Here is a 22,312-nt window from a genome sequence, read left to right on the forward strand (position 1 = left end):
GAATCGAAAGTGTCGTCTTGCACATGGAAGTCCTAAACAAATTTAGTATGAAGGCATTAAATGATACACAACATAGCATTTCGCTGCTCAATTTAGAAGTATCCCAAGTGTGTAAGGCAGTTCTCCAAATCCAAATGGCTCTGGATGTCTTGACAGCAGCACAAGGGGGCACCTGTGCCATTATAAAAACTGAATGTTGTGTCTATATTCCTGACTACCGTCAAAATATTTCTGGCTTCGTATCCCAGTCACCAAATTCAATCCATGTCTGACCAACCCTAAATCTAAATGATTGGTTGAACTCCTAGTCAGGACAAGGTTTCTGCACTACTTCAAAACCTTATTCATTGGGTTAAACATACTGCTTGTATTTCTCATGATATTTTGTTGTCTGTTTCATTGTTTGTCTTATGCATGTCAAAAATGTTTCACTTCCTGGACCACCTCTTGTCAATGACTCTCTCATCTCCAGAGGATCTGTATAACTTGTCAGGCTTGAACTCAATGGGGCAAGCCTTCTGGTCCACTAAACTGCCTAAGTGTACCTATGGCCCCATTTAGGGACAGCTCTACGACCCTGTACAGCCAGAAGTAGTCACAGAAGACTGACCATCATCCATATCCCCAAAGATTTCCAGTCCAAATAGGTTCAGGGAGGTTTTATGATGTGGATCAGGGCTGCCCCAGCTAGGAAAGCTGAAGGTGACCTAGACTACATGCCAAACTATATGACCCAGTGGATTTTTTTATGGAATGAATTAGGGCTGCCCCAGGGCGAGAAGCCCAGGGCATTCTCACCTACATGCTGATCTATATGGCCAGATTCGTATCTAACAATATGACAACACAATGTCCAGACCCCATCTGTACTGAAATCATTTAAAAACATTTTACATCATTATTTCTTTTTCGAGTAAAAATAAGTCATATACCCATGCCTTATGAAATTAGCCCTAACCCTCTAGTCAGGGCAGCAGCAATAGCTCTGACTACCCATGGGTCCTGTCCCCAGGCAGCAGCAGCAGTAGCTCTTCACTGCTAATGTGTCCTGTCCCCATGATACCCTGTACTGTTCTCTCAATAAAAGAACACCAATGCAGGATCTTGAGAGTCCGAGCAATCTTTCATTCAAGTCTTCAGCTCGCTGAGCCCATATCAATGATTCTACCACGGAAAATAAAAAATGTTCCCAGAAAATGGAAGGCACACAGAAATTACACATGAATAATACATAAAGAAAGATGTCAGTTTTAGACATACTCTGAACGTTCGAAAGTCAGAGTAAGTCACAATCCCAAAAACCCAAGCGAAGGTCAAACCTAGGAAAACTGGTAAGGGTGAGTTATGAGACTGCTAAAATCAGGATCTGAAAGCCTGTGTCTATGAAGTTTGCAGGGACAGCAGAGACACAATTCTGACAAATCCTCTGACATCACAGTGGAGAAGAAAAACAAACTGGCCTCATCTACACAGTGCCCGAGTTGGGCTCAGGTAGCATATTCAAGTCACATTCCACTCAACTGCAGGTTGCCAATGGAACATGAAAGGTGCCGGCCCGTGGTGCAGTGGTGAAGACTGCACGTTCTGGGTGGCCATGCGGAATCCTGGGGGTGAACCTCCTCACCGCTGGTCCAGCCATTCTCGGGGAGGCATGGGAGGTAGTGTAGAGGCAGCTGGGAAGCAACGTCAGACAGCGTCAGTATTCCTCAGCAAATACAGCAACATCGACAGCAGATCTGAGCACAGCCATAAACATCAGCTGAAACAAAACTAATGAAAATTTGAAAAGAACAGAAAAACCGAACCTCAGGAAAAAAAGAATAAGATCTCTAGAAATAAGCTTAGCTAAACAGGTGCAAGATATGGAAATCGGAAACTAACAAAACTTTGGGGAAAGAAATTCCAGAAGACACAAGCAAATGGAAGGGTATTTCGTGCTATAGGAATGTAGGAACTAAAATACTTGAAACCTCCATAACGGATAAAGCAATCTCTGGATCCCATGCAATCCCAGTCAAAGTTGCAGAATCTTTCCCACAGAAATATGAGAGAATCCTTAAGTCTCTATCCAGCAACAAGGGACCCTGAATACCCAAAGGAATCCTGAGGAAAACGAACAAAGCAGGACATGTCACATTTACTGATTTCAACATGTAGGACGAAGTGCTACGTACCCAAATGGCACAGTCTGGTCTCAAAAACAGACACAGAGATCAACAGAAAAGAATCTAGAGCCCAGAGGTCACCTCACACATATATGGACAGCCCATTTGCAACGAGGAAGGCAAGAGGATCAGTGGAGAAAGGACAGTCTCAAGAAGAAAAGGTGGTGGGAAAATGCACACCCATATGTGACACAATGAGAGTAGACCATGATGTTACATCAGGCTCACACACCACCTCGAAATGGATTAAAGCCTTGAATGGTAGACTTTAAACCGTGAAACTTCTAGTAGAAAACCAGCACCTTGCTCATGGCCATGTGGCATAGCCGCCTATTTGGAAGAAGCATGTGTGACTGGGCAAGGGCAACACACGAAACAAGAAACAAATGGGACTGCGTCCAACGCAGAATCTTCTGCCCAGCCGAGGAAACCATCCACTCAATGCAAAGACAGCACAACAACTGTGAGTGGATGTTTCAAACCACACATCGGAGAAGGACTGAATAGCCAAAAGAGCCAACGACCGCACATGCCAACCCAAGAGAAAAAACAACAAGCCCATTAAAACCTGGGCAAAAGATGGAAACAGAGTTTTACCAAATAGGATAGAAAGATGGCCAACAGCTGTCTGAACACATGCTGATAATCATTACGTGTAAGGCCAATGCAAATCCAAATGGCAATGAGATAACAGCACATTGTGGTCAGAATGCCCATAAGGAACAAGACAGGAAACAACAAGTGTCGGAGAGGAGGTGGAGAGAAGGGAAGCCTCCTGCACCGTTGGTGGGAGTGTAAGCCGGTGCGGGAACTATGCAAAGCGGTGTGGAATTTCCGCAGAAATTTCAGAATCCATCTACCATATAACCCAGCTGTTCCTCTGCAGCGTATTTCTCCGGAGAACTTGGAAACACCAACGCATAGGAATCCCTGCACCGCTGTGTTCACCACAGCCTTAATCCTGATGTCCAGGACTTGGATATCGCCCTGGGGCCCATCAAGGGATGAATGGAGAAGGAAGATTGGCTATAGCTGCACAATGGGATAGCACTCAGCTGCAAGAAAGGGTGCAGTCCAGCCATTTGTGACACCAGAATGGCTCCTGAGGGTATGAGGGGAACTGAAAGAAGCCCCAGGGAGAAAGTCAAGTACCGTAGCATCTCACTTACAAGGAGAAGAGTAAAATAAGGAGAAACAAACAGGTAGCACATGACAAGGGATTGGGGGTTCCCAGAGGGAATCGGTGGCAGAAGACAGTGGAAGAAAGAGTTGATTAGGCACCAGTGTGTGGTATGGGCATGTCATTAGGCTTACGGTGGTGAAGATGATGTACCATACAAAGAAGTCTAAATCTAGGAGGTTGTAAATCTGAAAACAATAGGGTGTTATAATGCAGGGTTATGGCAATCAATTCATGTAAAATCAAAACTACAAAAAGGCAAGCAGGTTTATGGCCTAAAGCTTTGGAGGCTGAAAGAGATTAGAGAAGATGAACTTCCAAGCATGGCTAATCACCTCCAAGTGCTTAATAATGCTACAGAAAGGTAGACAGTGGCAAACAGCTGAAGAACAACTCTACCAAGAGAACATGTTCCGTGCTAAACTCAGGATCCAAAGGAAAAGGTTACCGTCCATGATGTTACTACTAATTACCTTTACAAATAATCAAAGCAGGCCAACATCTTCCCCAGTTCAGGCAAAATGTTGGTCCAAGAATCCAATTCAGTGCCGGCCCTGTGGTGTACTGGGTAAGTTCCCACACTCCACTTGGGTGGTACAGGCTTCATCGGCGAGCATCACGGGTGCAGATCAGATTAGTAGCATTAGCAAATATAGATTTCATGGTATGGTGCAGACAGACATCCTAAAGAAGTCGAAATTGTGAAGAGACGTTATGAATACACATCCGAGTAAGAACCATGGGAATATTACAATCTATGAACGCATCAAGAACACTTCCCCAAATGATGAAGGAAGGAAAACATGTGACCTGCCAAGGTGGAGATGGAGATGACACGATCATTACGCATCAGAGGATTGACCAGGAAAATCAATCTCGGGAGGGACTCCAGGGCTTTCTCTGGGGAAAGTCCACCCATTTGGTCTCATCCACAAATGATGAGAGATAAAACCCAGGATAATCTGAAAGGAAAGAAACTGGTGTCCAGCGGGATTGTAGTAGACCTTTCAAAGTTCGAGGATAAAGTTATAAACAGACACGGAATCCAGAACAAGGAAAACTATCCTACCTGGAAAGGGGAAGTAGTCAGACTGGTATGAGATGGTCGTGAAGAACTGTGTGCATGGAGGTTTTCAGGACAGCTTAGAATTCTGAGGGTGTTTATGGCATCACGGTAAACATGTCACCCAAGATGGCCGCAGGTCTCCAGCCCGAGGATTGGCCTAGGCTTGGATACTCAAGTGACAGATACCCAGATAAAGCTTTTGCAAACAGATCTGGGCACAGAAACGTGAAGAGATGCAAGAGACGCTAATTCAATGGATAAGAAAGGAATCATTGGGAAGAAGTGATAACAGAGGGACAAGCACTGAGAGGAGAACATTGCCATCTCCTCAAGTCGATGGGGAGGCCATGCTGATTCAAGCTTGAAACTTGAAACTAGAGGCCGGACCTTGGGCTTATCAGACCTATGTTGGCCTTCTGCCTTACTCATAATCCAAAGTCAAGAATGATCTCTTGAAGACATTGAAGAGAAGAATAGAGGCCCCGGTCCTAGGTCCCTAGTATTCTGTGAAGAGAAGTCTCACTTTCCATAGCTCTGGCGTCATAGGCACCCACTGGGTACATGGTAATGTGTCACTAGGCATCTCTTTGAAGCCTGGAAGGAATGGGCCCCTGTCATGCTTGGGGTATGTCTCTTGGTTTCGAAGGACTCAGGAAGAGTGCGCAAAAGGACCCTTTTGCAGAAAGCTTCGTTACTGTGTGAAGGCTGTCCTCCCAGGCTAGAGTGCTCAGTTGAGATCAATGAGATTCTCTCCCCCATCTCTTGCCGTAGAAGGAGTATTGTTTAGGTATTTGACACCACGCATAACGATGTTTGCTGAAACTTAGAACATTACCATTCTACTTAAAGGAATATAAGCATGCCACAGCTGAGGAGGTAAATTAAACAAATAACAAAACCTGTGGAAATAAAGTAAGCCAGTATCTAGACGTAATCTAGTGGAGCCTTCAAAGATCAGGTGTGAAGTTCTGAACTTTCCAAATCTAGAAAAGAGACAGAAGGATCTCTCACCTGGAGAGAGGAATCCATCAGACTCATCTAATTTGTCTCGGAACCATTGTGTCTGTGAAGGTGGTTTCCAGGACAACCTCAAACATGGGGTTTCTGATCTCACAATATCGAACCAACCAAGATGACCACGTTTACTCAGTGCTCAGTTGGATCTAGGCTAGGATGGCAAAGATTCCTTCAACTGAACGATGGAAATTCAAAGACAACACCCAACAGTAACGAAAGCACTCACACATCAGCCAACAGAACTTATGGTGATTAAAGAAATACCAAACTCCTAACTTGAAATGAAGGAGAACACACTGATAAGCATATCGAAGGGAGATAGCTCAGAACCATGACGATTAGACTATGGAAACGAAAGCAAGCTCCCAGAAAATGGAAGGCAAACAGAAATCACACCTCAATAATCCACAGTGATTGACTTCAGTGTTTAGTTAGGGTCTGCTTGAACGTTTGAAAGTCCGAGAAAGTCACAACGCCAAAACTTGCATTGAAGGTCAAAGCTGGGCTAACTGGGAAGGGTGAGTTCTGAGACTGCTCCACGCGGGCTCTGAAACCCTGTGACCCTGAAGCCTGATTGGAAAAGAGACACGATTCTGACAATACTCCGACATCACAGTGGTCCAGAAAAAGAAGCTGGCCTCATCTACACAGGGCCAGAGTTGGGCTCAAGTAACATGTTACAGTACATTCCACTCAACTGCAGGTTGCCAATGGAACATGAAAGGGGCCAGCCAGTGGGGCAGCCGTGAAGTCCCTGCATTCTGAGTCGGCAACCCAGGGTCGGCCACGTGGAATCCTGGGGGTGAGCCTCCTCACCGCTCATCCAGCCGTTCTGGGCCAGGCGTGCGACCCAGTGTAGAGGCATATGGGAAGCAATGTTATACCGCGCTACTCTTGCTCAGCAAATACAGCAGCATGGCCAGCAGATGTGAGCACAGCCATAAACTTCTGCCAAAACAAACCAATTAAATGTTGCTAAGAATAGAAAAAAGGAACAGCAAAAAAGAAAGAATGCCAATAAAAAGAAAAAAACATCTAGGAATAACATTGGCCAAACAGGAGAAAGCTATGTCTACCGAAATCTAGCAAAGCTTTGGGCAAAGAAATTCCACAAGACACAAGGAAACGGAAGTCTATTCCATGTTCTTTGAATGGAAGAACAAACACACTTTAAGCATTCATACCAGAAAAAGCAATGTCTGCATTCCATGTCGTCCCAAAGTTGCAGCAATCTTTCCCACAGAAATAGAAGAGAGAATACTAAAGTTTCTATGTGGCAACAAAGGACCCTGAATAGGAAAAGGAATCCTGAGGAAAACGAACAAAGCAGCATGTATCACACTTTCTGATGGCCAAATATAGGACAAAGCACTAGGTACCGGCACAGCACAGCCTTTCCCCCAAAATAGGCACACAGACCCATGGAACAGAATTGAGCCCAGCAGTCAACTGCCACATATATGGGCAGCCCATTTTCGACACGGGAGCCAAGAGGAGACAGCAGAGGAAGGAGAGTCTCGAAAAGAAACAGTGCTGGGAAGACTTCAGAGCCACAAGTGGCACAATGAGACTAGACCATGATGTTACACCAGGCACACATACCACATTGAAATGGATTAAAGCTTTGAATGGAAGACTTGAAACCATGAAACTTCTGTGGGAAAATGCAGGCAGCTTGCTCTTTGCCATCTGGCATAGCCGCCTACTTGGAAGAAGCATGTGTGACTGGGTAAGGGCAACAAAAGAAACAAGAAACAAGCGTGACTCCATCCAATGCAGAAGCTTCTACCGGGCCAACGACTCCATCGACTCAATGCAAAGACAGCACAACAACTGCGACAGGATGTTTGCAGAACAGACATCGGAGAAGGGGTGAACAGCCATAAGATCCAGTGAACTCATACATCTCCACAGGAAAAAAAACAATGAGCCCAACAAAACCTGGGCAAAAGATGGAAACACACATTTCTCCCAGGAAGATAGAAAGATGGCCAACAGGCTGTATGAAAACATGTTCCTCATCATTAAGTGTGAGGCCAATGCAAATCCGAAGTGCAATGAGATAGCAGCTCACAGTGGTCAGAATGGCTATAAGGGTGAAGACACGAAACAACAAGTTTCAGAGAGGAGGTGGAGAGAAGGGAAGCCTCCTGCACTGCAGGTGGGAGTTTGAGCTGATGCAGCCACTACACAAAGGAGTGAAAATTCAGAATGTTTCAGAATCCACCTAGCATATGATCCAGCTATTCCTCTGTGACGTATATATCCAAAGATCATGGAAACAGTAATGCACAGAGATCCGTGCACTGCTGTGTGCACCACAGCCTTACTCCCGATATCCAAGACCTGGAAGCCTCCCTGATGCCCATCAAGGGACGAATGGAGAAGGAACATAGGCTATAGCCACACAGTGGCATAGCATTCAGCTGTCGGAACGGATGCAGTGCAGCCATTTGTGACCACCAGAATGGCTCCTGAGGGTACTAGAGGAACTGAAACAATCGCCGGGGTAAGGTCAAATACCACAGGATCTCACGTACAGGAGAAGAGGAAAAACGGACCAACAAAAAGGTAGCATGTGACATGGGATTGGTAGTTCCCAGAGGAAAAGTAGGCGAGGGCCAGAGGGAGAAAGAGTTGATTAGGCACAAGTATCGTGAGAGCCTGTAATTAGCCTTATGGTGGTGAAGATGATGTAACCTACTCAGAAGTCTAAATCTATGAGGATGTAGATCTGAAAGCTATAGCATGTTAGAATGGAGGGTTACGGCAATCAATTCACATAAAATCAAAACTCCAAAAAGGGGTGCAGACTTACGGCCTACAGCTTTATAGGTTGAAAGAGATCAGAGAGGATGAACTTCCAAGGATTGGTAATCACCTCAAAGTGCTTAATGATGCTACAGAAAGGTAGACCTTTGCAAAGTGATGAAGCGGAATACTAGCAAGAGAACATGTTCCGTGCTAAACTCATGAACCAATGGAAAATAACACCTTCCATGTTGTTACTACTGATTACCTTCACGAATGATTGAAGCAGGCCAACATCTTTCCAAGTTCAGGCCAAAGGTTGGTGCAGAAGTCTAATTCATTGCCGGCCCTGTGGTGCAGCAGGGAAGTGCCCAACTTCCTCTTGCGTGGCCCGGGCTTCAGGGGCTAGCATCATGGGTACCGATCAGATTTCTAGCATTAGGAAATCCAGATTTCAAGGTATGGTTGGCACAGAGATCATAAAGAAGTAGTAATTGTGAGGAGACCTTATCAATACTCACCAGAAAAAGAACCATGAGAATATTAGAGTCTATGAACGCATCTGGTAGGCTTTCCCAAATCATGAAGGAAGGAAAATATGTGACCCACCAAGGTGGAATTGTCAGACTGCCATGAGATCCCATGATCACTGTGCATCACAGGATTTCCTGGGCAACTTCAACTTGGGAGGGAGTCCAGGACTTTCTCTGGGGAAAGTCCACCCATTTGGCCATATCCACAAAAGATATGCGATAAAACCCAGGATAATCTTAAAGGAAAGAAACCGGTGTCTAGAGGGAATGTAGTAGACTTTTGCAAGTTAGAGGACAAAGTTGAAAACCGACAACACATCCAGAACAAGGAAAACTATCCTTCCTGGAAAGGGGGAGTAGTCAGGCTGGGAGGAGACGGCTCTGAAACACTGTGTGCATGGAGGTTGTCAGGACAACTTTGAATTCTGAGAGTGTTTATGACATTACAGTGAACGTGTCACCCCAGATGGCTGCATGTTTACAGTACCAGGAGTGGCTTAGGCTGGGATACTCAAGTGAGAGATACCCAGAAACAGCTTTTCCAAACAGAAACCAGGCACAGAAACTTGAAGAGATCAAAGAGATGCTGATTCCAGGGATAAGAAAGGTATCATTGTGATGATACTTCATTCTTCCTTCGTTTTCTTCCATTCCATGCGCACTGATGCCCTTCCGTTTCCTTGTATCTTGTGGAATTTCTTTCCCCAAAGCTTTACTACTTCTCGGTTTACATAGCTTTCACCTGTTTGGCACAGGTTATTCCTAGATACCTTGTTCTTCATACTAGCATGCTTTTTTTTTTTTTTTTTGAGGTTCAGTTTTTCTATCCTTTGCAACTTTTGATTGGTTTTATTTAGGCAGATGTTTACTGCTGTGCTCACATCTGCTGACAATGCTGCTGTATTTGCTGAGGAAGACTGGCCCAGTCTAACGTCGCTTCCCATCTGCATGTTTCCTTTGTTGCCCATTCCTGTCACACACGCTTCTGCCAAATAGGCTGCTAAGACAGATGGCAACGAGCATGCTGCCTAGGTTTTCTCCTAGAAGTCTCACGATTTCAAGTCTTCCATTCAAGTCTTTAATCCGTTTCGAGGTGGTGTGTGTGACTAAGTGTAACATCATGCTCTACTCTCATTGTGTTACATTTTTCTGTGCAGTCTCCCCAGCACCGTTTCTTGTAGAGACTCTCCTTTCTCCGCTGTGTACTCTTGGTTCCCTGGTTGAAAATGTGTTGCGCATGGATGCATGTGCATATATGCGTGAGTTGACCTCTGGGCTCTCGATTCTGTTCCATGGAATTGTGTGCCTGTTTTTGGGCCCAGACTGTGCCGTTTCGGTTCCTAGCACTTCGTCCTATATGTGGAAATCAGAAAGTGTGATACGTCCTGCTTTGTTCATTTTCTTCAGGATTCCTTTGGGTATTCAGGGTCCTTTCCTTCTGGATAGAGACTTTATTATTCTCTCTTCTATTTCTGTGGGAAAGATCACTGCAACTTTGACTGGGATTGCTTGGAATCCACAGATTCCTCTATCTGCTATGGACGTTTCAAGTGTGTTAGTTCTTCCATTCCAACAGCACGGAATAGTCTTCCGTTTCGTTGTGTCTTCTGGAATTTCTTTAGCCAAAGCTTTGCTAGTATCGGTTTACAATGCTTCCACCTGTTTAGTGAAGGTTAGTCCTAGATATCTTATTATTCTTAGTGACATGCTTCTTTTTTTGAGGTTCAGTTTTTCTATTCTTTGCAACTTTTAATTGGTTCTGTTTTGGCAGAAGTTTATGGCAGTGCTCACATCTGCTGGTCGTGCTGCTTTATTTGCTGAGCAAGAGTGGCACTGTCTAACGTCACTTCCCATCTGCCTCTACACTACCACCCAGGCCTCTCCCAGGATGGCTGTACCAGTGGTGAGGAGGCTCAACCCCAAGAGTACAAATGGACGACCATGAGCTGCGGACCCTGAAGGTACGGACTTCACAGCTTCAGCAGTGGCCAGCCCCTTTCATGTTCCATTGGCAACCTGCTGTTTTGGAATGTGACTTCAATATGCTACTGGAGCCCAGCTCTGGCCCTGTTTAGATGAAGCCATGTTGTTTTCCTGGTCCACTGTGATGTCATAGGATTTCTGAGAATTGTGTCTGTGCTGTGACATCAAGCTTCATGGACACAAGGTTTCAGAGCCCGCTTGGAGCAGTCTCAGAACTCTCCCATTCCATTTAGCCCAGGTTTGACCTTCACTGCAGGTTTTGGTGTTGTGACTTTTCTGACTTTCAAACGTTTAAGCAGAATCTGTCTAAACACGGCCGTCTTTCACTGTGGAGTATTCAGTTGTGATTTCTGTTTGCCTTACATTTTATGGGACATTTTTTTATTTTCCATAGGCTAATCATCATGGTATTGCTAAGCTATCTCCCTTCGATATGCTTATCAGTGTGTTCCCTCTTCATTCCAAGTTATAAATTTTGCATTTCTTTCATCACGATATGTTCTGTTGGCCGTTGTGTGAGTGCTTTCGTGATTGTTGGGTGTTGTCTTTGAATTTCCATCGGTCACTTGAAGGAATCTCTGCTATCCTGGCCGAGGTGACACTGAGCACTGAGAACATGTGGTCATCTTCCTTGGTTAGAGATTCTGAGATAAGAAACTCCAGATTTGAGGCAGTCCTGGCAACCATCTTCACGGACACAATGGTTCCGCAACAAATTAGACGAATCTGATGAATTTCTCTTTCCAGGTGAGAGATCCTTCTGTCTATTTCTGGATTTGGAAAGTTCGAACATCACCCCTTATCCTTGAAGGCTCTGCTAGATTATGTCTAGATACTGGCTTACTTTCTTTCCACAGGGTTTGTTATTTGTTTGATTTACATCCTCACCTGTGGCGTGTTTATTTTTCTTTACATATAATGATAATGTTCTAATTTTCAGCCAACATCCTTACATCTGGTGTTGAAACACATAATCAATACTCCTTCTACTGCAAGAGAAGGGGCAGAGAATCTCACTGATCCCAACTTAGCACTCTAGCCTTGGAGTGCAGCATTCACCAAGGAATGACCCCCTCTGCAAAAGGGTGCTTTTGAGCCACTTCTAGAGTCCTTCCAAACCAAGAGACATACCCCAAGCATGACAGTTGTCCATTCCTTCCAGGCTTCAAAGAGGTGTCTTGTGACACATTAGCATGTAACCAGTGGGCACCCATGATGCCAGAGCTATGCAAAGTGAGACTTCTCTTTAATAAATGCTAGTGGCCTAGGACGGCGGCCTTGATTCTTCTCTACAATAACCTCAAGAGATCATTCTTGACTTTGGATTATGAGTGAGGCAGAAGGACAACATAGGTCTCATAGTTCTAGCCTCTTGTTTCAAATCAAGTTTCAAGCTTGAATCAGAATGGCCTCCTCTTCAACGTGAGGAGATGGCAATGTTCTCATCTCAGTGCTTGTCCCTCTATTATGGCTTCTTCCCAATGATTCCTGTCTTATACCTTGAATTAGCGTATCTTTGACCTCTTCAAGTTTCTGTGCCCTGTTTCTGTGGACAAAAGCTGTTTCTGAGTATCCCTCACTAGAATATCCTAGCCTATGCCAATCCTCGGGCTGGAAACCTGTGGCCATCTTGGGTGACATGTTCACCATGATGTCATAAACACCCTCAGAATTCGAAGCTGTCATGATGACCTCCATGCACACAGTTCCTCAGAACCATCTCATCCCAGTCTGATTACTCCCCCTTTCCAGGTAGGATTGTATTCATCGTTATGTATTTCTTGTTGGTTTCTAACTTTTTCCTTGAACTTGAAAATGTCTGCTACCTTCCTTCTAGACACTGGTTTCTTTCCTTTCGGATTAATCTGTGTTTTCTCTCTTATCTTTTGTGGATGAGGCCAAATGGGTGGACTTTCCCAAGAGAAAGTGCCGGAGGCCCTCCCAAGATGACTTTTCCCAGGCAATCGTCTGATGCGCAAAGATCATGTCATCTCCTAGCTGTCTGACAATTCCACTTTGGCAGGTCACATGTTTTCCTTCCTTCATTATTTGGGGAAGTGTTCCTAATGCGTTCATAGATTGTAATATTCCCATGGTTCTTTTTCTGGTGTGTACTCATAACGTCTCTTCAAAATTTCGATTTCTTTAGGATGTTTGCACCATACCGTGAAATCTATATTTGCTAATGCTACTAATCTGATGCGCACCCATGGTGCTAACCAATGAAGCCCTGGCCGCCCAGGTGGAACGTGGGCACATACCCAGTACACCGCAGGGCTGGCACTGAAATGGACTTTTGGATCAAACTTTTGCCTGGACTAGGGATGATGTTGGCCTGCTTTGGTTATTTGTAATGGTAATTAGTAGTAACATTGTGGACTGTAACCTTTTCCTTTGGCTCCTGAGTTTAGCACGGAACGTGTTCTCTTGGTAATGTTCCTTTTCATCTCTTTGTAATGGTCTTCCTTTCTATAGCATCATTAAGCACATTGAGGTGATTACCAATCCTTGAAAGTTCATCTTCTCTAATCTCTTTCAGCCTCCAAAGTTTTAGGCCGTAAATCTGGACCCCTAGAGAACATATGGTGAATAAGGAAATACAAAATTCATAACTTGGAATGGAGGAGGAAAGACTGATAAGAATATCTATGGGAGATAGCTGTGAAAGACCATGATGAATGATGTGGATTAAGGCTGCCCCAGCTCGAAAAGCCCAAGGTTACCTGCCCTACATACCAAACTACATGACCCGGTGCATTTTTTTTTTTTTGGTATGAATTAGAGGTGTCCCAGTGATAGAAGCCCATTTCATGCTCACCTACATGCCTATCTATATGGCCAGATTGGTATTTAATGCTATATGACCACACAATAACCAGACCCCATCTGAACTGAAATCATTTAATGACTTTTTTATTAATGTTATAATAGATTACAACCTTGTGAGATTTCAGTTGTAGATTTTTGTTAGTCATGTTGTGGGTACACCACTTCCCCCGTTGTGCCCTCCCCCCACCCCCCCTTTTCCCTTGTAACCACCGATCAGATCTCCTTATCAATCTACTAATTTCCACCTATGAGTGGAGTCATATAGAGTTCGTCTTTCTGTGACTGGCTTATTTCACTTAACATAATACCCTCGAGGTCCATCCACGTTGTTGTGAATGGGCCAATTTTGTCTTTTTTATGGCTGAGTAGTATTCCATTGTGTATATATACGCAGTACACTCTTTGACATCAGTTTCAAAAGAATCTTTTCAGACGCTGTAACTCCTCAGTTGAGGGAAACAATAGAAAGAATAAACAAATGGGACTTCATCAGACTAAAGAGCTTCTTCAAGGCAATGGAAAACAGGATTGAAACAAAAAAACAGCTCACTAATTGGGAAAAAAATATTTACAAGCCACTTATCCGACAAAGGGTTAATCTCCATAATATACAAAGAACTCACACTGCTTAACAACAAAAAAACAAACAACCTGATGGAAAAATGCGCAGAGGACATGAACAGACATTTCTCAAAAGAAGATATGAATATGGCCAATAGACACATGAAAAGATGTTCATCATCGCTAATCATCAGGGAAATGCAAATCAAATGTACACTAAGATGACTTTTAACATCATCTTTTCTTTTTCCAGTAAAAATGTAACGTACCAATGCATTATAAAATTAGCCCTTACCTTCAACTCAGGGCAGCAGCAGGACCTCTGACTGCCCATGGAACCTTTCCCCATGCAGCAGCAGCAGCTCTTCACTGCCCATAGGTCCTGTCCCCATGCAGCAACTATTTACTGCCCATGGGTCCTGTCGCCATGTTGTCCTGTACCATTCTATAAATAAAAGAACACCACTACCAGAATTTGAGAGTCCAAGAAATCTTTCTTTTGACTCTTCAGCTTGCCAAGCCCATATCATATCTTGTGGCCCATATCGAAAACTTGCTTCATAGGTTTGTGAGCTCGACTTCTGGTAAGTGCCCTTTTCTTGGTTGTGCATCTGTCTTTTTCAAGGATGGATCTAAATTCACTTCTCCATCAGGAACTTTCTTGGATAGCTGCATGAATCCACGTTTGCTTCCCATGGCTACTCTATAGGGCAAATCATGGCATTCAGCTTGAAGAGAATCAGTACCTTAAGCCTAAGGGCGATGTAGAGTGAATTACTCCATTCCTTCCTAACTCTATCTCTAATATACAAATTTTAGGTGGGCACGTGTCGGCCACCTAAGTCCTTAGGATGGCCGGCAATCTGCAAGACTCCCCTGGAAGGTTTCTTTTCCTAAGGCTGGATTGGGATACCTCCCATGGCACCTCACCATGCTCTGAACTGTGTGAATGTCTCAATCGGGACTACAGTTCAAGGAAAGTACCAAAGTCTAACCTTTGGTTGCATATGGGATTCCTCCTTCAAAGAATGGCTCCAACATGCAATTGGGTAGAATGTCCCCCAGCTCAGTGGAAAATTCTACACTATTTTTCTCCATCCTGTTCTCTCTTAAACTTCTCCTTTTCTCTTGGGGACCATTCAACAGGCTCCTATTACTGCCAGGCAGAATAGGAAAGATGTTCACCAGGCACCTGTTACTGCCAGGCATACCACGGAAGGTACACAAGGGATGCAATGCTGGGGGCCACGCCCATCACCCCTTGCTATAGGAACCCCACAGTAGGAATCACATGGAGGATGCTGCCGTAGGGTCAGGGGTGATCTTCAAGGTAATGGACATGTCTCTTTCATCTTTGTTAGAGTGACAATGGCCATTTTCATCTCCTTTTGAACTTTGCAACTGGGGAAACAAAGGAATCTTGTAAAGATCAAGGCCTCCACCACTGGAGCCCCAACTATGGCTTTCTGGGCCTGATCACCCCAGCGGCCCTAAGTAGGGTGCCCTCTCTTGGCGGTTGACTCATTGAGTAGTTTCGTCACCTACTGAGTTGGCTATGAGGGTAGGAGACCTGTGATTTATTCTGAGAATTGCCATGCTACGGTAGTGTGCCACAGCACAGGAACTGTTGTGTGACTCTTATCTTGAGAACCCTCTGAGAGCAGCCATGAGGGTGAGGTCTGGTGTCTTCTTTTCCTTTCTCTGTTTTTCTCATCATGTCATCTGTTGTCACCAAGTCGAGCTTAAGTTCTGGCTGGACCTGACCAGAACATGGACCTTCTGTAAAATCGAACAACTTGAAAATATTTTGCAAGGACGTTAACTCTCAACCCAGGTACTGGGAGCCCTGGCCTCCAGCCAGTTCCAGGTGTTTGTAGCCACTGCACCCTTCTCCAGTCCACAGCCAGTCGCACACTGGCTTTACTGCCATGGGGAATGGCATAAGCATCCCCAGAGACTCACCACTCAGGGTCATTCTAACTAATTAGAAACACTTTCAATTGTATGGGTTATGCCCCAGAGACTCCAGCTGGGAGAAAATTTGCGAGGTTTCTCTGTGCCTTTATGGTGCAGTTGGACAGGCAGATCAACCTAGAACGTCCTTCAAGTTACAGTCCAGTTTCTGAGAAATCAAGAGCAACTGTCCTTAGAAAGTCCTTGCAAGACTGGTAAGACAGCTCTAGAGGCAGGTCAGATTCCACCTAGTTCCTTTATCATGAAAAGAATTATCATCCCCCCTCTCCAGGAACTACTATCTAGCCCATCACTCACTCTTAAGACTGACAAAAAGAAAGGAGGGGAAAGGAGAAATGGCCATAAGTGTGCCATTGAAAGAGTCTAGCATCTCGAGGGTCTTCTCCATAAGTATTAGTAAAAAGGCTCAAAACAAAGTTTACATTCATAACTGGTGAGCTTTATATTATTGTACCTGATTCACGGCAGTAGCTTTTAAAACAGTAGTTGTACAGTCTCTGTGTATGCGTGTCTATGTGTAGGTTATGCATGTGATATTTTCAGCCTTGGGTGGTATGACATAAATTAAGATCTCTGTTTAGTTGGCTTATAGTAAGTGTTTACATAAATGCTATATGCAGTAGAAATTAACTCAGTGCCTTTCAAAGTTAATGTCATGTGAATTAACCTTTGGTAAATGAAAGTCTGTTTAAGTTTGTTGGTCTGATTGAAAATAGTCTTGTTGTCAGGGATGTCGGTATTTGCATAGGGATACAGGCCTTCAGCATGGGTTTACTAGTCATATAAGTTCACGTTGTCTGATAAATTTGTCAGCAAAGTAATAGCTTTAAATGATGACCAGTTTTGTCTAAGGCCTCATGAGGTTTCAGTAGGTAATCTGAACATAATTGATGGAAACAAATGGTTTAAATAGATAATACTCATTAAAGTGAGTACAAAAACTTTTATGGTCTGTATAGTTTGGGAAAGAAAAACAGCTTCGAAATGCTTTTTGGTAACCATCTTGAGTTTTTCCAAGTTAAGTTAAATGATAAAAATCTGAATATCTGGGTCATTTCTGGATAGGACGAAACACTGAAACATTATTAATAAACACATCTAAGTTATCTACTTTTGGCTTCTTCTTGAAGAGGCTAAAAGCGTGTGGATGTATTAAAAACCATGCCTTGTGTTTTGTTGTAAAGTGGCGTGTTTCTAAATTTATGAAGTGTTCAGAATACTGATATAAAAGACAATTCATAATTGTTTTCCTTTTTAGTGTTTAGTAGGTCCGTTAAGGGTTAAAAGTTCTAAATAACCTACGTAATTAAAGCTACAGGAAATTACTAACAAAAAGAGCTCTGTATTCAAGGAAGTTAAAATGTACGTTTTCAGTAAAAAAGGTACAAATAATGGAAATATTTTTGTTTGATTGGTTAAGGAAGATAAATTCGTCCTGATGTACTAGAAAGGAAAAAAGAAAGACTTTGGGACAAATTCTGAAAACATAAAAGAAAGCTTTAGAAGGTTTGTGAAGAAGAAAATCTGAAAGGAGTTTTGTACCTGGTCAAGAAGACTAAAGTAACTTCAATTAAGTGAATGAGTTTGAATGTTAAAAATAAGTAGGTGCAGAAATTCAAGTTTGGTTTTCTCTAAAAGGATACATTTTCTTGAACTTTTGATCTGCTCTTGATAAAGAGGTTATAAAAGCTATTCCTTTGAGTGAGTCTACCTAAGAGACAAACCTGTTTTGTGAATATAATGACTTAGGTCACTCTTAAGATTATTGACTCTTTCTGTTATCACTTTGAATAGATACCTGAGCATATTTCACAGTGAGTGTTGTTTCACATTTGAACAAGCATTTGAAAAGCTTTTGATATGTTTTGACAAGATTCTCCCTCAAAAATATTCAAATCCTAAATGAAGGCTGTCTTTTGACCTGGTAGACAGAAGAAAAATTAATCTGAGGACTTTCAGAGGGCCCTTGAGACATCTCAAAGACATTTGCTCTCTCTTCCTATAAGGAGGAAAATACTAAACTAATTAGACTTATTTGGTCTATTACATTGCACGGGAATCATTGTAAAATAAGTAATGATAGACTTTCTTAGGTGTTATTAGAAGGGTAAATGTTATTAATATAGATGTCTTAAAATTATATAGCATTCCTAAAATTCTGATCTGTCCTGGTTATCAGTCATAAGTCCACTTATTATCTGGAAGTTTAATATGTCACAGAAGCAGCCAAGTTTCTTTGGCAATTGCCCTTTTGAGTCCTTTGTCCATTTCCAGGTAGTTGTTGTTTTACTCTGATTCTTTTTCCTTTTGCAAATATGTTTCGTCTGCTGAGAAATTCCTGGAAAGGGTTCAGACAAAAAGGTTCTAAACGAGAGGCTTCTGATAAACTTTCAGATTATAAAACTGAACGGAGTAAGAAATTACAGAATTCTAACAGAAACTAAGTTCATCAATCTAGTAACAGAAGATTCAGCCCAAGAACTGATTATGCAAGGCTGTGTGAACTGATAAGGATGATTGTAATTTTTTAGGACTTCTATTTTAAATATTGTTGAGTTTTGATGTGTTGTTTTGTTTTCTCGTAATGAAGGAAAGCTTTTTCTCTTTTCTCTTATGCTAACTATGACTTACAGCCATTTGGTGAAATTATACCTTCATGAGAAAAACTGAAACATTTACCTTTTTCTCCCTACCTTATCCCTAAGGAATTGTCAAACCCTTTGTTACTGAGTATGGTCATTTCGTGGCAATATTTGCATAAGTTCCATAAGAATCTGTTCTCCTTATAACAGGACACATTGGTTATATTACCAAGGCTTTGACTGGAATGTCATATTTGAAACATACAGGCTCAGATACGACAAGACAGCATTTCAGGAACAAAGATTGGACTTTCTGGAATACAGCCACTTGGAAACATGGGCCTGGTACCTTGCTTACAGATATTCTGGCAATCTTGCCCGGTCACTAAGGAATCTTGCTTATCTGGCAGGTGCAGGGAACCTCCGAATATTTTGGGTGACCTCAAAGAGAATGCCACTCAAATCTGTAGGTACTGCAGGCTAAATCTGATGGCAAGTCCTTGGCTTGGCTTTTCTGGCCTCTCGAGGCCTTCACAGTTCAATCTGAGACTCATCAGAAAAAATTCCAGCAAAGCAGATTTTAAAAAACCTGTATAAGCAATTCTGATTCTTTCTGCTCTTATGGAAATAATTGGAGCAAGTTGTATTGAAACTACACTTTATTTGCAAACGTGTTAATCATAATTTGGCTATCTTTTGTAAAAATGAGGATGATTTAAGAGAGCAAAAAATTACGCTTCTGGAGAAGCTACAGTAGCCACTCATGGATACTAGATTCTAGCTCTTTTCTTCTGCAAGATTCATCTATTACTAATCGTAATGTCTCCTTGTGGCCATCTATCTCTGACACCTCGGAGTTCCCTGGCCACAATCAAACATTTTCCTTCAATACTACTGTCCAAATACTAACTAGATTTGCCTTGTCACAGGTGTATCAAACAAAACAAGTTCCAACAGTAAACTCCCCAACTTATCGATACACACAGGATGGACCATATCTAATTTGGGATGAGTATATTTGGTTCACTCCTACTAGTGGGCAACTCAGTAAAAGGCCGCTCTCTGTTGGGAACAAACCAACAACACCTGTGATACATGGCCTAATAGCAGCTGACCTTGGGAAAAAATCCCTTTTATATGTGTTCTTATGTCATAGCCTTAAAAAAAATACAGGTTAGTTTGGGACTGACTGGGATAGACGGCCCAGAATGAATTGGTTAGCCGCTAACGGTGCTCAGTGGATATGTGGCTCCAATTTATTACCTTGCCTGTCACCTGGATTGATTGGATGATGCACCCTAGGCTTTGTCTGGATGCAAGGTAGAACTACATTTACTATATCTCCTCCTGCTAAGTTACCCAACCTTCAACAGCACTGGACCCACTCTGTCTTCCACTGGTATGACCATCTTTCCGCAATTTTCCTTCCCCAATTAGGAATCCAAAATATCGTCTTGCACATGGAAGTCCTAAACAAATTTACTATGAAGGCATTAAATTATACACAACATAGCCTTTCGCTGCTCAATTGAGAAGTATCCCAAGTGTGTAAGGCAGTCCTCCAAATCCAAATGGCACTGGATGTCTTGACAGCAGCACAAGGGGGCACCAGTGTCATTATAAAAACAATGTTGTGTCTATATTCCTGACTACCATCAAAATATTTCTGGCTTCCTATCCCAACCACCAAATTAAATCCATGTCTTATCAACCCTAACTGTAAACGACTGGTTGAACTCCTAGTCAGGACCAGGTTTCTGCAGTACTTCAAAATCTTATTCATTGGGTTAAACATACTGCTTATATTTCTTATTATAATTTGTTGTCTCTTTCATTGTTTCTCTTTAGCATGTCAAAAATGTTTCACCTCCTGGACCACCTCTCCTCAAAGGATTCTCTCGTCTCCAGAGGCTCTGTACAACTTGTCACCCTTGAACTCCACCAGTGAAGACTTCTGGTCCACTGAACTTCCTACCTGTACCTATGGCCCCATTTTGGGGCAGCTCTACGACCTTGTACAGCCAGAAGTAGTTACAGAAGACTGACCATCATTCATATCCCCAAAGATTTCTGGTCATAATGGGTTCAGGGGTGGTTTATGATGTGGATTAATGCTGCCCAAGCTAGAGAAGCCCAAGGTGACCTGGCCTACATGCCAAACTACATGACCTGGTGGATATTTTTCTAGTATGAATTGGGGCTGCCCCAGGGAGAGTAATCTCACATTGATCTGTGAAGGCCTCTAGATGCCAGAAAAGCCAAGCCAAGGACTTGCCATCAGATTTGGCCTGCAGTACCTACAGATATGAGTTGAGTTCTCTTTGAAGTCCACCAAAATATTCAGAGGTTCCCTGCACCTGGCAGATAAGCAAGCTTCCTTAGTGACTGGGCAAGATTGCCAGAATCTCTGTAAACAAGGTACCAGGCCCATGTTTCCTAGGGACTGTATTCCAGAAAGTCCAATCTTTGTTCCTGAAATGCTGTCTTGTCATATCTGAGCCTGTATGTTTCAAATATGACATTCCAGTCAAAGCCTTGGTAGTATAACCAATGAGGCCTGTTATAAGGAGAACAGATTCTTATGGAACTTATGCAAATATTGCCAATAATTAACCATACTCAGTGACAAAGGGTTTCCAAATTCCTTAGGGATAACGTAGGGAGAAAAAGATAAATGCTTCAGTTTTTCTCATGAAGGTATAATTTTACCAAATGGCTGTAAGTCATTGTTAGCATAAGGGAAAAGAGAATAAGCTTTCCTTCATTACGAGTAAACAAAACAGCACATCAAAACTCAACAATATTTCAAACAGAAGTTCTAAAAAATTACAACCATCTTCATCATTTCACACAGTCCTGTATAATCAATTCTTGAGCTGAGTTTTCTGTTAGCAGATCGATGAGCTTAGTTTCTGTTAGAATTCTGTAATTTCTTACTCCGTTCAGTTTTACAATCTGAAAGTTTATCAGAAACCTGTCGTTTAGAACCTTTGTGTCAGAACCCTTTCCTGGAATTTCTCGGAAGATGAAGCATATTTGCAAAAGAAAAAAGCATCAGAGTAAAACAACAACTACCTGGAAATGGACAAAGGACTCAAAAGGGCAATTGACAAAGAAACTTGGCTACTTTTGTGACATATAACCCTTGCTGATAATAATTGGACTTATGACTGTTAACCAGGAAAGATCAGACTCTTAGGAATGCTATATAATTTTAAGACACCTATATTAATAACATTTACCCATCTTATACCACCTAAGGAAGTCTATCATCACTTATTTCACAATGTTTCCCATGTAATTTAATAGACCAAGTAAGCCTAATTAGTTTAATATCTTCCTTCTTATTAGGAAGAGAGAGCAAATGTCTTCAAGAAGTCTCAGGGGCCCTCTAAAAATCCTCAGAGTAATTTTTCTTCTGCCTACCAGGTCAAAAGGAAGCCTTCAGTCAGCATTTGAATATTTTTGAGGGAGAAGCTTGTCAAAACATATCAAAAGCTTTTCAAATGCTTGTTCAAATAGAAAGCAACACTCCCTGTGAAGCAATGCTCGGGTATCTATTCAAAGTTATAACAGAGTCAAAAATCTTAAGAGTGACCACAATCATTACTTTCACAAAACAGATTTGTCTCTTAGGTAGACTTACTCAAAGGAATAGCTTTTATGACCTC

This window comes from Equus asinus, chromosome 1 (assembly GCF_041296235.1).
Source record: "Equus asinus isolate D_3611 breed Donkey chromosome 1, EquAss-T2T_v2, whole genome shotgun sequence".
NCBI classification, from domain to species: domain Eukaryota; kingdom Metazoa; phylum Chordata; class Mammalia; order Perissodactyla; family Equidae; genus Equus; species Equus asinus.